The sequence below is a fragment of the Nanorana parkeri genome, unplaced genomic scaffold (assembly GCF_000935625.1).
Source record: "Nanorana parkeri isolate BGI_ZX_2015 unplaced genomic scaffold, ASM93562v1 scaffold2229, whole genome shotgun sequence".
NCBI classification, from domain to species: Eukaryota; Metazoa; Chordata; class Amphibia; order Anura; family Dicroglossidae; genus Nanorana; species Nanorana parkeri.
In genome coordinates this window covers 10371-24826 of record NW_017308497.1, presented here as the reverse complement: position 1 = coordinate 24826, position 14456 = coordinate 10371, and the positions used below count along the sequence as shown (strand labels likewise).

The window sequence follows — 14456 nt, the reverse complement described above, 5'->3', positions numbered from 1 at the left end:
CCCTTTTTTTTTTTTTTTTTTTTTTAGTCTTTTCTAGATATTTTTTTTAATTGCCTCAATTCTTGTATCAGAAAGGTTTGAGGGGCTTTACTCCATTCTGTTGAGTTCCCAAGCGGCTGGTGTGTTCTTGCACAAGAGAGGCTTCAGACATTCCGACCATCCAGTGATCCTAATAGCTCTGTTCTTGCCGAGGTGAATGCGGTATGATGACCTGCTGAACTTCCTGGAAGATGCTCTGTGGGCATACATGGGATTTAAAGTGGAATTAAAGAGCTGTGGAGATCACTATGCAGTGTTGGAGCGATCCTGTGCCGGAGCGAAGTAACTCCTGTGCACATGCAATAGAGTTACACTATATTATCACAAGTATTGGGACGCCTTTACACGCACATGAACTTTAATGGCATCCCAGTCTTAGTCCGTAGGGTTCAGTATTTGGTTGGCTCCGCCCTTTGCTGCTATAACAGCTCCGCCTCTTCTGGGAAGGCGTCCACAAGGTTTAGGGGCGTGTCTATGGGAATGTTGGACCATTTGTGAGGTCAGGTGCTGATGTTGGGGGAGGGGCTCGCAGTCTGCGCTCTAATTCATCCCAAAGATGTTCTATGGGGTTGAGGTCAGGACTCTGTGCGGCCAGTCAAGCTCCTCCATCCCAAACTGGCTCATCCACGGAACTAAGGGGCCAAACCCAACCCCTGAAAATAACCCTCCACCATAACCCCCTCCCCTGCCCCCCCTACACCAAACTTTACACTTGGCACAATGCAGTCAGGCTGGTGACGGGGGAGGGGGGTCACTTTGCTAGGTAAGTCTGCCATAATGTGAGGATATGTGCATACAATGACATCATAGCGAAACCCTGCCGGGGGCTACAACATTTTTAATTTGTTCTGGTTATTTTGTTCTCATTTAATAAATCGTTCCGAAGTTTGTGTTCAGGAAGTGTCAGAAACCTTTTTTGCCGAAAAGATGTACGATTTATTAATATAGATGTAAGTCGATGGAGAGACCTTCCCCACACCTGCACTCCCTACAGCAGTCCCGGCCAAATGAAAAAAGGTGGTGCTCGCAGTGATATATTACCACGGATGGCGCCGTGCAAACACAGGAAAAGCAGGCAATCACCAGCACTCATTAATAAGATTAAATATGTCCCTTTTTATTGGACAAAAAATGGCACAGACATCCAAAAAACAACGTTTTGGGGCCGCACAGGGTCCCTTCCTCAGGGCAGAGAGATGTGACCTTGAGGAAGGGACCCTGCGCAGCCCCGAAACGTCGTTTTTTTGGATGTCTGTGCCATTTTTTTGTCCAATAAAAGGGACATATTTAATCTTATTAATGAGTGCTGGTGATTGCCTGCTTTTCAGATTTATTAATACAACATCTGCCCAACGTATAGTCATTTCCTATAATAGCGACAGGTGAGCGGCATCCACCAAGCACATGGTCAGTACATAACCTGACATGGCCACATGTATGTTGTGCAATCAAAACCCTTCCTACTAATTCATTTCCACTTGAGGTAAATCGGTGAATTTGGCTTCCCTCCTCCGGGGCTCCTACGAGGTCCATGGTTTGTAAAATTTGGAACTCCTGCACTTTCTCGCGGCTTCTGTCCAATGCTTGGCGAACCGTCTCCCTGAGTATTCTGGTTTGTCCAGCATAAGCCGGCCACACGCTGGTAGATTTTCATCTGAACGTTCATCCGAAAAAGCTCATCAGAACGTTCAATGATGTCATCAGAGGCGGGGTGAGCGTCGTGCAAAATGTTGTTTGTTATTAAATTTTGGAAACCCGGGGAGGGAACGTCACATTTACTGGTAATATTTATTTTGCTCAGGAACAACTTACTCCCTTAATTTTTCCTTTGCAGCACTGAAGTCGAAACCGATCGTAGATTTGACCCCATCAACGATTCGTTTTTGGAACGTTCATTTGATTTTTCCCATTTAAAAAAAATTCAATTCTACTGGTGTGCTGCCAACGTAAGAGCCCGTTCACACCAGGGCGGCTGCGGATCGGCGCGATTTCCCCGCTGATTTAAAAAGGGAGTTTTTGGGAGTATTTCATTTTTAAAACGTAATTAAAAATGCCCAAAACCGCTCTGATCAGCGCAGTTCCATTGAAACCTGTATGGAAACCGCACTGATCAGCGCGGCAAAAATAGCACAAGGACCAGTTCGGCGGGGCGGTTTGGAACGCGCTGAGCCGCACGGTCGCAAGAACGGTCCCCATAGCAATGTATGAAGTCGTTCATGTCGGCAGATCCACGCAGCCAAATCGCCCCGGGGTGAACGGGGCCTAACTTGTGGCAGCGGACCTTTACCCAGATCATAAAAATATCAACAAGCGCACCTTTAGAAATGTTTAGTAATGACAAACTACCAACACAGATACTTATAGATCATTGCCGGTGTTCTATCGAGAGCTCCAACTCATCGAAAGCTTCAACTACCTCACTTCCTGTGCTCAGAAAGACTGGAGCGCTGTACAGTTGCGGTGCGCATGCGCACAGAGCGTTTTCAGAATGCTCGTCGAGTTTGCCACCTGCTGAATATTGTTAAAATGCAGCTGTACAGAAGCTCCGCCAGTCTTTGTGTTTTACAGTCTTAACGCCATCTGGTCGAAATCTCCAACTTGCAAGTACCCGGCAGTCATGTAGTTGGAGATTTTGACGAGTTGGAGCTTTCGATAGAACACCGGCTTTGTATTCTTTGCATTCCTTATTTCTCTTTTCTTCGCCAGTCTTCTGACAGTGGCCATGTTTGCTAAGGGCAGATTACTAGCAGTCCCTTTACTTCCTGAAAATCTGGCACATGTGACCAGGACATGTGACCATGCACATCATCTCAGGGGAGGAAAATGCTTTTCCCTGAGATCGCAGATGAGATTTCCCATTGCTTTGCCAAACTGAAGTCATTTTGCCCTTTCAAAGCAGGAAGTGAGCGCTCTGCAAGTGTCAGTATTTCACAATCATCTGACATGTCTATGTTACTATTAACCTCCCTGGCGGTATTCCCGAGTGTAGCTCGGGGTTATTTTTCCATACCATAAGCGGTAACCCGCATACCATTTACTTACCTTGTCGCTCGAGCCGCGCTGTGTTCTGCGGCCGATGCCAGGTTCCGTCCCTTGCGAGCGTACACGTGGCAGGACCGGCGGGATATAAAAAAAAAATTTTAAACGACAAAGACGGAAAAAAATTGGAAAAAAAATAGACCGAAAAATGACATGAAAATTTAAAAAATCATACCGCCCGGGAGGTTAATCATCATACATAGAGGGATCGATTGGGAGAATCTGAGTATAAAGGTCGGCTTTAAAGCAGAACTATGAGGGGGGGGCGCTTTTCACTCACCTCATAGTTCTAGCCGACCTGTGACAATGAGACTGTCACAGGTCGGCTCAGTAGATCGGGAGGTGAGCGAACACATACTGACGTTCGCTCACTTCTCGATCCTGTCACCGCTCTCTGCCGTGACAGGGGAGTGGCTGGATTCCCCTCTCCCAGCTCCGATCTGCCAGCGCTGACTGGCGTAACGGACGGGGGAAGGGGCGGGTACAGCTGGCTCTGCCTCTAGATAGGAGGAGCCTATCTAGAGGTGTGGGGGGGTTTAATAGTTCTAGCCGACCAGTGACAATGAGACTGTCACAGGTCGGCTAAGTAGATCGGGAGGTGAGCGAACACATACCTGCGTTCGCTCACCTCTCGATCCTGTTACGGCTCTCTGCCATGACAGGGGAGGGGCTTGATTCCCCCCGTTCCGATCCGCCAGCGCTGACTGGCGGAACGGACGGGGGAGGGGGCGGGTACAGCTGGCTCTGCCTCTAGATAGGAGGAGCCAGCTGTCAGTCACGCAGCTGGGCGGATCCCGGCACAATTGTCGGGATCCGCTTCAGCTGCGGCGTCTCAGTATACCGCGAGCTGAGCTTGGGGTGACGGGAGGACGCTAGTTTGTGTCCTCCCGTTACACTAAGGAGCACTATGGGGAAAAGACTTAACCCCATAGTTCTCCTTTAAGGGCCATGCCAGCCAGTATGGGAAGAAGATGATCATTTCCAGTGTCCTGAAGATAAAGTGTCGTCGTAAAACTATGTGCTCCAGGTGAGGCTCGAACTCACAACCTGTTACAGTCTCTGAGGAAGGTATCTAAATGCTTTTTGGATGATTCAATACTCTCTGCTGATACCACTGCTTGTGGCAGCGAGTTCCAGACTCTAATCACTCTGACTGAGAAGCCCCTACGCCCTTTTAAATCTTTTCTCCACCAGGTTTAGGTGGTGGCCTCTAGTCCTTGTTACGGAGTTTACTGCAAAAAGTTTTATTACTGGTGCTGCCATCACCTGGATGGAACTTGGTGTTTATTCCACCTCACCTACTATGTTACTTTGTGGCAAATAAGAGTAATGATTGTTTTTTATTAAACATTTGCGCCCAACGTGGGGCTCAAACCCACGACCCTGAGATTAAGAGTCTCATGCTCTACCGACTGAGCTAGCCGGGCTTGCTTAAGTCACCTCACCTGATGTGGGTCATGGTCTGGGAAGAGCTTCTAGGTGTGAGTGTCAGTGAGTACAATGGGGGGGAGATAATCAGGGAAATGATAGGACGGAAGATGAAAATTGAGGGAAAAAGATGGGAGATGATGAATGAGGAGATAAGGTGGAAGAGAAGAAGTGATGGCACCACCGGAGGTCAATGGTGTGGAGACACCTTAAAAGAGCGAGTCCTCTGGCTGTGAAAGCTTGACCAGGGTTGGCTCCAGTTTTCTGATATTGCCCCCCGAATATTCATAATGCAAAAGCATCACACAAATAGAGATATTTATTAAAGACGCCCAATTTAACCATAATCCAACCGTATAACCATACCATAATCCAAAACGTATGCATTCCCATACCGGGAGTCGAACCCGGGCCGCCTGGGTGAAAACCAGGAATCCTAACCGCTAGACCATATGGGAGGCTGTGTGCTAACACCTACTGAGTGCAGAGATATGCTAAACTCAGGGGGTGTGTCAGGGACAACCTGGGCTCACAGGACGTGGGTTGGATGTTGCTGGTCGTCATTCATCCTGGAGGAGGCGGGTCTGAGAAGGCGACAGGTGATGAAATATATCATTTATAGGAACAGTTTGCTGAGGTTACATTACGTACTCGGCTGTGTTGCTGGATGATGATCTACAATATACGTTTCTGAGCGATTATCACTTCTGAGCGCAATGTACAGAATGGAGACTCAAAGCAACCATTGGTGATGAAAAAATATTGATTTGATTTCGGAAATTTTTAGTTTTTCTGGAAGGAAAGTCACATCCGCTGGTAGAATTCCCTTAGTTTGAGAAAAAATTTCCATCCTGCGCCTTCCATTTTATTTCATCACTTCAACTGAAAACAGTCGCGGATTTGATCCCATTATACTATCAGACAATGGAACAAACATTCCGAAAACACATTTTTCTGACCAAATTTCTACTCTTGTTTGGCCAGTTTTACCGTAAACGGAGAGCCATTTAGCGCCACAATCTCTGACCTCCATGCGCCTCGTTAGCGCAGTAGGTAGCGCGTCAGTCTCATAATCTGAAGGTTGTGAGTTCGATCCTCACACGGGGCAGAAGTTTTTGGGTTTTCCTTTCTACCTTAACGTTGGCATTACACTTTGTATTATGTGATTTGCATATGAATGGATTCTGCTAATGACTGGCTACAACTCCCTACCGTCACCCTGATTGCTCCCAGTGCAACAACAGAGCCGCCCACCCCCCTCCCCCCCGGGTTTACTGGAACCCCAGAAATAAACTACATTACCGGTCCAAAGTTTTAGGACACCCCCATTCTTCCAGTTTTTATTGAAATTAGGGATGCACTGATATCCCCAACAGAATCAGAAGTCAAGTTTCTGAGAGTCATCAGCTTGTGTGACATGCGGCTCAACGCACAACAGCTTCACGCAGAGCTTACCGCTGATCGAAGTAAGCAAGTCTCTGTTTCAACTGTGAAGAGAAGACTTCGAGCTGCAGGTCTGACAGGCCGAGCGGCAGTAAGAAAGCCAATGCAAAGATGGCAAAATAAGAAAAACAGGCTTGCCTGGTCCACGACCCTAGGTGACATTAGGGGTCTTATAGACCCCTAATGTCTCCATAAAGAGGACATGTCATGTGAATTGGCTATCACATAGGGGATTTTTAGCCTCCTATGTGATAGCAATAAAGTTAAGTGTAAAAAAAAAGATTAAAAAAATTAAAGCATAAAAAATCTCCAACTTGCAAAGTACCCGGCAGTCAGGTAGTTGGAGATTTCAACGAGTTGGAGCTTTCCATAGAACACCGGCTTTGTATTCCTTATTTCTCTTTTCTTCCCCAGTCTTCTGACAGTGGCCATGTTTGCTAAGGGCAGATTACTAGCAGTCCCTTTACTTCCTGAAAATCTGGCACATGTGACCAGGACATGTGACCATGCACATCATCTCAGGGGAGGAAAATCCTTTTCCCTGAGATCACAGATGAGATTTCCCATTGCTTTGCCAAACTGAAGTCATTTTTTCCCTTTCAAAGCAGGAAGGGAATCTTCTGCAAGTGTAAGTATTTCACAATCACAGCATTTTACACCTGACATGTCTCTGTTATTATTAATCATCATACATAGAGGGACGCAGTGGCAGAATTGGAGTGTAAAGGTCACTTTAATGGCAATGCCAGTCAGTATGGGAAGAAGATGATCATTTCCAGTGACCTGAAGATAAAGTGTCGTTGTAAAACAATGTGCTCCAGGTGAGGCTCGAACTCACAACCTCGGCATCGCTCACTAGTTACTGTCATATAAGTACCGCGCGCTAACCGATTGCGCCACTGGAGCAGCTGTGGATGTGGATGCGGATGCGGTTGTGGATGCGATATCTCTTGTCATGGAATGTCAGGTTCCGGATGTGTATGGACTTCCATAAAATGTAATGGGCTCAAATATCAAAGTGTTTTACAAGTTATAGAAGAAAAATAATACATAACATGCAGTGGCAGTAAAGAATCTAAAACAGAAATATATATCCTGATATGGCTGTAAAAGTGGAAATACATTCTAAGCCCACCACACATATTATAATCTGATTGTAGAATCTCCATTAGATCTAACAATGTACTGCCCGGACCGGCCTGACTGGATACAAATTGAATGGATAGATTAGGGGGGGTGGGGATTATGGTAGGGGGGGTTGTCGTTCAGGGGTTGGGCTTGGCCCCTTAGTACCAGTGAAGGGAACTCTTAAGACATCAGCACACCAAGACATTTTGGACAATTTCATGCTCCCAACTTTGTGGGAGGAGTTTGGGGACGGCCCCTTCCTGTTCCAACATGACTGCGCACCAGTGCACAAAGCAAGGTCCGTAAAGACATGGATGAGGGAGTTTGGGGGGGGAGGAACGTGACTGGCCGCACAGAGTCCTGACCTCAACCCCATAGAACACCTTTGGGATGAATTAAAGCGGAGACTGCGAGCCCCTCCCCCAACATCAGTACCTGACCTCACAAATGGTCCAACATTCCCATAGACACACCCCTAAACCTTGTGGACACCTTCCCAGAAGAGTTCAGCTGTTATAGCGGCAAAGGGCGGAGCCAACCCAATACTGAACCCTACGGACCAAGACTGGGGGGCCATTAGAGTTCATGTGCGTGTAAAGGCGTCCCAATACTTTTGGCGATATAGTGTATTGACCTGGATGGAACTTGGTGTTTATTGAACCTCCCATACTATGTTGCTCTATCGACTGAGCTAGGTGTGAGTGTCAGTGAGTACAATGGGGTGGGAGATAATCAGAGAAATGATAGGATGGAAGATGAAAAATGAGGGAAAAAGATGGGAGATGATGAATGAGGAGATAAGGTGGAAGAGAAGAAGTGATGACGCCATTAGAGGTCAATGGTGTGGAGACACCTTAAGAAAATGAGTCGTCTGGCTGTGAAAGCTTGACCAGGGTTAGCTCCAGTTGTCTGATTTTGCCCCCCGAATATTCATAATGCAAAACCATCACACAAAATGAGATTTTAAGATGCCCAATTTAACCATAATCTAAAGTTTATGCATTCCCATACCGGGAGTCGAACCCGGGCCGCCTGGGTGAAAACCAGGAATCCTAACCGCTAGACCATATGGGAGGCTGTGTGGTAACAGTAGCTGAGTGTAGGGTCATGCTAAACTCAAGGGGTGTGTCAAGGACAGCCTGGGCTCACAGGAAGTAGGTTGACTATAGGAACAGTTTGCTGAGGTTACATTACGTACTCGGCTGTGTTGCTGGATGATGATCTACAATATACGTTTCTGAGCGATTATCACTTCTGAGCGCAATGTACAGAATGGGCGCTCAAAGCAACAACTGATTGTGAAAAAATCTGATTTTGGAAATGTTAAATTTTTCTGGAAGGAAAACCTCGTCCGCTGGTAGAATTCCCTCCGTATGAGAAACATTTCCATCCTGCGCCTTCCATTTTATTTCATCATTACAACTGAAAACCATCGCGGATTTGGTCCCATTATACTATCAGACAATGGAACAAACATTCCAAAAATGTTCTGACCAAATTTCTACTCTCGTATGGGCAGTTTTACGGTCAACTGAGAGCCATTTGGTGCCAGAAGACAGAATCATCATGCGCCTCGTTAGCGCAGTAGGTAGCGCGTCAGTCTCATAATCTGAAGGTCGTGAGTTCGATCCTCACACGGGGCAAAATTTTTGGGTTTTCTACCTTCAAGTGTTCATCACACTTTGTATTATATGATTTGCATATGAATGGATTCTGCTAATGACTGGCTACCACTCCCTACTGTCACCCAGATTGCTTCCAGACAAACCAATAGTAAGGGAGAGAGGAATACTGCACACAATACTGAAGCTGATCACTGTGTGCACAACAAAGAGACCCCGAGTGTACAGGAACCCCCGATGCTCTACAGCAGGGCTCAAAATTTCTATTTTTGGCGAGTAAAAATAAAGTGAGGGCGAGTGGAAATTTGGGTCTCCAAGTACCGGTCCGTGGACCAACTCCAGCCCGCGAGCCGGTACTACGTGGCCCGCAGCCAGCTGACATGTCAGGCACACGGTCGCAGCCCGCGTACCTGACTTGCTGGAGCAGCTCCACGGTCCGCATCTGTGTCGGATGCAGTTCTGAGCTCCGGCCGAAGGAAAGGATGTATGTGAGGTGATCGATCCCTGGTGACCTCACTAATCACCCCCAGATAACCAGGGATCGATCACTCGCTAGTTTGTGTCCTCCCGTTACCCTAAGGAGAACTATGGGGAAAACACTGACCTCATAGTTCTCCTTTAACGTTGGCATTACACTTTGCAATATGTGATTTACATATGAATGGATTCTGCTAATGATTGCCTACAACTCCCTACTGTCACCCGGATTGCTTCCAGAGAAACCAATAGTTATGCTGGGTTCACACCCAGGCGTATAGAATATGCGCGTTTGTCGCGCGTTTCGTGCCACGCGTTTTTACCGCAATTCGCGGTTAAAAAAACCGCGCGACAAACACGCGTTTTCGAGGGCTACCTGGCTGTATCCCAATGGATACGCGCGGCGAATACGCCCCTAAGAAGACCCTGTACTTCTTTGGGCGTAGGGCGTTTTGCAGCGCGTTCATACGGCCTGTAATTCGCCCAGATGTGAACCATACCCATGGGAAATAATGGGATTTCGGTGAGCGTTTTGCAGAGCGTAGGAATGCGCTACAAAACGCCCAGGTCCATCCTGCGCCTTCCATTTTATTTCATCATTACAATTGAAAACAATCGCGGATTAGATCCCGTTATACTATCAGACAATGGAACAAACATTCCGAAAACAAGTTTCTACTCGTCTATGGCCTGAGAGCCGTTTGGCGCCACAATCCATGTCTTCAATATCTCCCATGTCTCCCATGTCTCCCATGTCTTCCATGTCTCCCATGTCTTCCATGTCTTCCATGTCTCCCATGTCTTCCATGTCTCCCATGTCTCCCATGTCTCCCATGTCTCCCATGTCTCCCATGTCTCCCATGTCTCCCATGTGCCTCGTTAGCGCAGTAGGTAGCGCGTCAGTCTCATAATCTGAAGGTCGTGAGTTCGATCCTCACACGGGGCAGAAGTTTTGGGTTTTCCTTTCTACCTTCAAGTGTTCATTTCACTTTGTATTATATGATTTGCATATGAAGGGATTCTGCTAATGACTGGCTACCACTCCCTACTGTCACCCGGATTGCTTCCAGACAAACCAATAGTAAGGGAGAGAGGAATACTGCACACAATACTGAAGCTGATCACTGTGTGCACAACAAAGAGACCCCGAGTGTACAGGAACCCCCCGATGCTCTACAGAAATAAACTACATTACCGGTCCAAAGTTTTAGAACACGCCCAGTTTTTGGGTATTCCTTTCTACCTTCATGTGTTCATTACGATTTTGCATTATAGTGTCAGTTATTCCTGAGAGGCTTCTCTGAGATATATCACAGTCGTGCACCTACAATGGAGGAGGACAGCTGGATGCAGCCGGGTGGTGACTGTGACGGACCGCCTGATACCCCGACTGGGTACCTCCGTCAGAAATCAGCTTCCTCTCCGCCTGAATTCCAGTGTCCTCGGCCCAAACCTGCCAAATTGTTGGACGTAACCAATATATTAGGACAGAAAGCTCAACTCCGCAAACGTCAGACCACACCAATGTTAAGGTGGAAACCAAGAACTGACTTTATTGGAAACCAGCTCAGTATATATACAGTTCTGGAAGTCTAAAAACAAGCGTTGCACAGATACCAAGTACAGTACTCGGTACAAGTACAAGTACAGATACTTTTCCAGCTCCAAGACTAGACTAGAGAAAAATTCCAAAATTAGGAGGCAGATGTCATGTGTAAGGAGCACACGGAGCTCCCGGGATTTCTACATCTCTGTTTTAATGTATGATTTTGTTTTTATAAACGTATATATTCGGGATGCACCGATACCAGTTTTGCGAGTACGAGTACTGATACATTTTTGTTTATTGTCATGTGACAGTTTTTCTAAAACAATACAGACCAATGATTTCAGGACAGTGGTGGAGCGCCAGAGCCCGGTCCCAGCTGCAACCGCTGCAACCCTGGGAGTTCTCATGAAAATGCCGAGTATCGGAATTGGTACTCGAAAAGTATCTGTGCATCCCTACTAAAAACATAATACAATCAGACATGAACAGCATGCAAACTAGACATGCGCACTGACAAAAAATTTGTTTAGTTTCGATTCGGATTTTGTGTTATTTCGTTTTTCGGGATTCGGGTGTGAAAGTCAATTCGGATTCGGACGATATTCGTTAGCGGTAGTTCGTTCGGATGTTCGTTTCGTTTTCGTTTCTTATTCGTTCCGGTCGTTCGCTGCAGCAAAGTGACATTTGAGGGGGGAAAAAAATGTTTTCTCCTTCTCTAATGTCACTTTGCTGCAGCGAACGAACGAAACGAATAAGAAACTAAACGAACGTCCGAACGAACTTCCACTAACGAAATTATACAGTTATACCTGTAATTCTGAATTCGGATACATCTCCGAAAATTCGTCCGAATTTAGTTTCGGAACGAAAGGAATCGCACATGTCTAATGCAAACAGACATCCCCCTCCCCCAATGCCTTAATGAATGAATAGGGATAGAGGAGACACATGTGATGGGATTAACTCCTGAGTGTATCATAGGGTGATCTACTCATCTACACCCGGAGTCAGCTACTCCTAGAGTCAGCTATCTTAATCCCATCATCAACACAATACAACAAAGGGACCAATAAACTGTAACACGTTCATTGGGAGTCTCGGTGCAGAGTTAAAGGAGAACTTTCACTCACCTCATAGTTCTAGCCGACCTGTGACAATGAGACTGTCACAGGTCGGCTCAGTAGATCGGGAGGTGAGCGAACACATACCGGCATTCGCTCACCTCTCGATCCTGTCACGGCTCTCTGCCATGACAGGGGAGGGGCTGGATTTCCCCCTCCCCGTTCCGATCCGCCAGCGCTGACTGGCGGAACGGACGGGGGAGGGGGCGGGTACAGTTGGCTCTGCCTCTAGATAGGCGGAGCCAGCTGTCACTCACGCAGCTGGGCGGATCTCGACATCGATGTCGGGATCCGCTCCTGCTGCGGCGTCTCAGTATATGGAGAGCTGTAGCTCCCTATATACTGAGCTTAGGGTGACGGGAGGACGCTAGTTTGTGTCCTCCCTTTACCCTAAGGAGAACTATGGGGGAAAGACTTAACCTCATAGTTCTCCTTTAACTTTTTTTGTGTTGCTGGATTCACACCCTGCACCTATAATGGGCAATGGGAAAGATGTGGCAAGGGGTACACGTACATAGCAATGCTCGGGGGTTCCAGGAACAGTCCCTCAAGTCTCAGTTCCATGTAACCCCAAGAGGTCCGAGGGGGTGGGGGGGGGTCTCCATATTCCTAGGTCCATAGTCAGTAGGAAGGAGGCTCCAGAGGGCAACAATTTGTAGTCCAGCTGCACTTCTTCCAGCCCCATAACAGACAGCCCGCACCTCAATACAGACCCGAGGCTGTGGGGGAGCATTGATAGATCCTGTGCTGCCAGTGGGACGCTCTGATTACAGGACATTGGGTGGGCTGTTCGCCCGCTGAACGCCACACAAGGCATTGTGCCTTGTGAAGCCGGAATTAGCTAAAGGCTGACACTTGACCCCAGGTCAGGTCCAAGACTTTGCCCAATCGGGGCACAGAGAACTGTGAGAGCCATGAATAGGTAAAGTCATGATGACTGATGACTCTGCCCAGTCATGGCTCACCTGTAAACAGTTGGGCGGAGCCAGCTGTCACTGCTAGCTCCGCCCCAAACGTTTATATGCTACCAGCATCTGACCAAATGCCATTCTGCGGCTGGTGTTCGTAGCTGCGGACGGGACATCGGTCGTCGTTTCTTTTTTATTGTTTCTATTTATTTTTTATTGTTTTTTTTTTTATTTCGTCGTCGTCGTGGACAACACTGAACGTCGTGATTGACCATGGATTACGTCGGGGGATCCATTTTTTTTTTTAAAGACTTGTCAAAAACTTGCTTTTTGGTTTTTTTTCCAAATAAAGGATTTTTTCAAAAGTCTGGACTTTTATTTAACCCTTTAGTGAATGGGTAGAGGTACAAGTACACCATACTCATTCACAAGGGGGGGGAGGCGGCATCTGGGTGCCCCTTTATTAAAACTGTATTTTTTTTAAAGTGTTTTTTTCATTGATTCATGTCCCCCAGGGCAGTACCCGGACCCCCATACATGTCCCCCAGGGCAGTAACCGGATCCTGGAGCATTGATAGATCCTGTGCTGCCAGTGGGACGCTCTGATTACAGGACATTGGGTGGGCTGTTCGCCCGCTGAACGCCACACAAGGCATTGTGCCTTGTGAAGCCGGAATTAGCTAAAGGCTGACACTTGACCCCAGGTCAGGTCCAAGACTTTGCCCAATCGGGGCACAGAGAACTGTGAGAGCCATGAATAGGTAAAGTCATGATGACTGATGACTCTGCCCAGTCATGGCTCACCTGTAAACAGTTGGGCGGAGCCAGCTGTCACTGCTAGCTCCGCCCCAAACGTTTATATGCTACCAGCATCTGACCAAATGCCATTCTGCGGCTGGTGTTCGTAGCTGCGGACGGGACATCGGTCGTCGTTTCTTTTTTATTGTTTCTATTTATTTTTTATTGTTTTTTTTTTTATTTCGTCGTCGTCGTGGACAACACTGAACGTCGTGATTGACCATGGATTACGTCGGGGGATCCATTTTTTTTTTTAAAGACTTGTCAAAAACTTGCTTTTTGGTTTTTTTTCCAAATAAAGGATTTTTTCAAAAGTCTGGACTTTTATTTAACCCTTTAGTGAATGGGTAGAGGTACAAGTACACCATACTCATTCACAAGGGGGGGGAGGCGGCATCTGGGTGCCCCTTTATTAAAACTGTATTTTTTTTAAAGTGTTTTTTTCATTGATTCATGTCCCCCAGGGCAGTACCCGGACCCCCATACATGTCCCCCAGGGCAGTAACCGGATCCCCTTACATGTCCCCCAGGGCAGTACCCGGACCCCCATACATGTCCCCCAGGGCAGTAACCGGATCCCCATACATGTCCCCCAGGGCAGTACCCGGACCCCCATACATGTCCCCCAGGGCAGTACCCGGATCCCCATACATGTCCCCCAGGGCTCCTGTCAGCTCTGGCTTCCTTCGGCCAGACCTCTGACAGTTCTGAGCTCCGGCCGAAAGAAAGGATGTATGTGAGGAGGATCGATGCCTGGCTATCTGCCTGCAGACCTCACTAATCATCCCCAGATAACCAGGGATCGATCACCTCACAGCCTCCTCTCTGCAAAGCCGTGAACAGGTGAGGGGGCTGGGGGGGAAGGGGTTGAGTGTATTATAATTTTGTGTGGGGGTTAATAAGG

General features: G+C 47.3%; 7 non-coding genes across 7 annotated transcripts; 3 read left to right on the top strand and 4 right to left on the bottom strand.

Annotated features, from left to right (window-relative positions):
• Positions 1 to 4432: 4432 nt before the first annotated feature.
• Positions 4433 to 4505, bottom strand: TRNAK-CUU. The gene has a single exon. It is a non-coding gene; the product is annotated as a tRNA-Lys (tRNA).
• A 387-nt stretch (positions 4506 to 4892) lies between these two features.
• TRNAE-UUC lies at positions 4893 to 4964 on the bottom strand. The gene has a single exon. It is a non-coding gene; the product is annotated as a tRNA-Glu (tRNA).
• A 577-nt stretch (positions 4965 to 5541) lies between these two features.
• Positions 5542 to 5614, top strand: TRNAM-CAU. The gene has a single exon. It is a non-coding gene; the product is annotated as a tRNA-Met (tRNA).
• Positions 5615 to 6762: 1148 nt separating this feature from the next.
• Positions 6763 to 6855, bottom strand: TRNAI-UAU. Its single transcript is given in 2 exon segments — positions 6763 to 6798; positions 6818 to 6855. It is a non-coding gene; the product is annotated as a tRNA-Ile (tRNA).
• Positions 6856 to 8079: 1224 nt separating this feature from the next.
• TRNAE-UUC lies at positions 8080 to 8151 on the bottom strand. Its single transcript has one exon. It is a non-coding gene; the product is annotated as a tRNA-Glu (tRNA).
• A 496-nt stretch (positions 8152 to 8647) lies between these two features.
• Positions 8648 to 8720, top strand: TRNAM-CAU. Its single transcript has one exon. It is a non-coding gene; the product is annotated as a tRNA-Met (tRNA).
• A 1329-nt stretch (positions 8721 to 10049) lies between these two features.
• On the top strand, positions 10050 to 10122 carry TRNAM-CAU. The gene has a single exon. It is a non-coding gene; the product is annotated as a tRNA-Met (tRNA).
• Positions 10123 to 14456: the final 4334 nt, after the last annotated feature.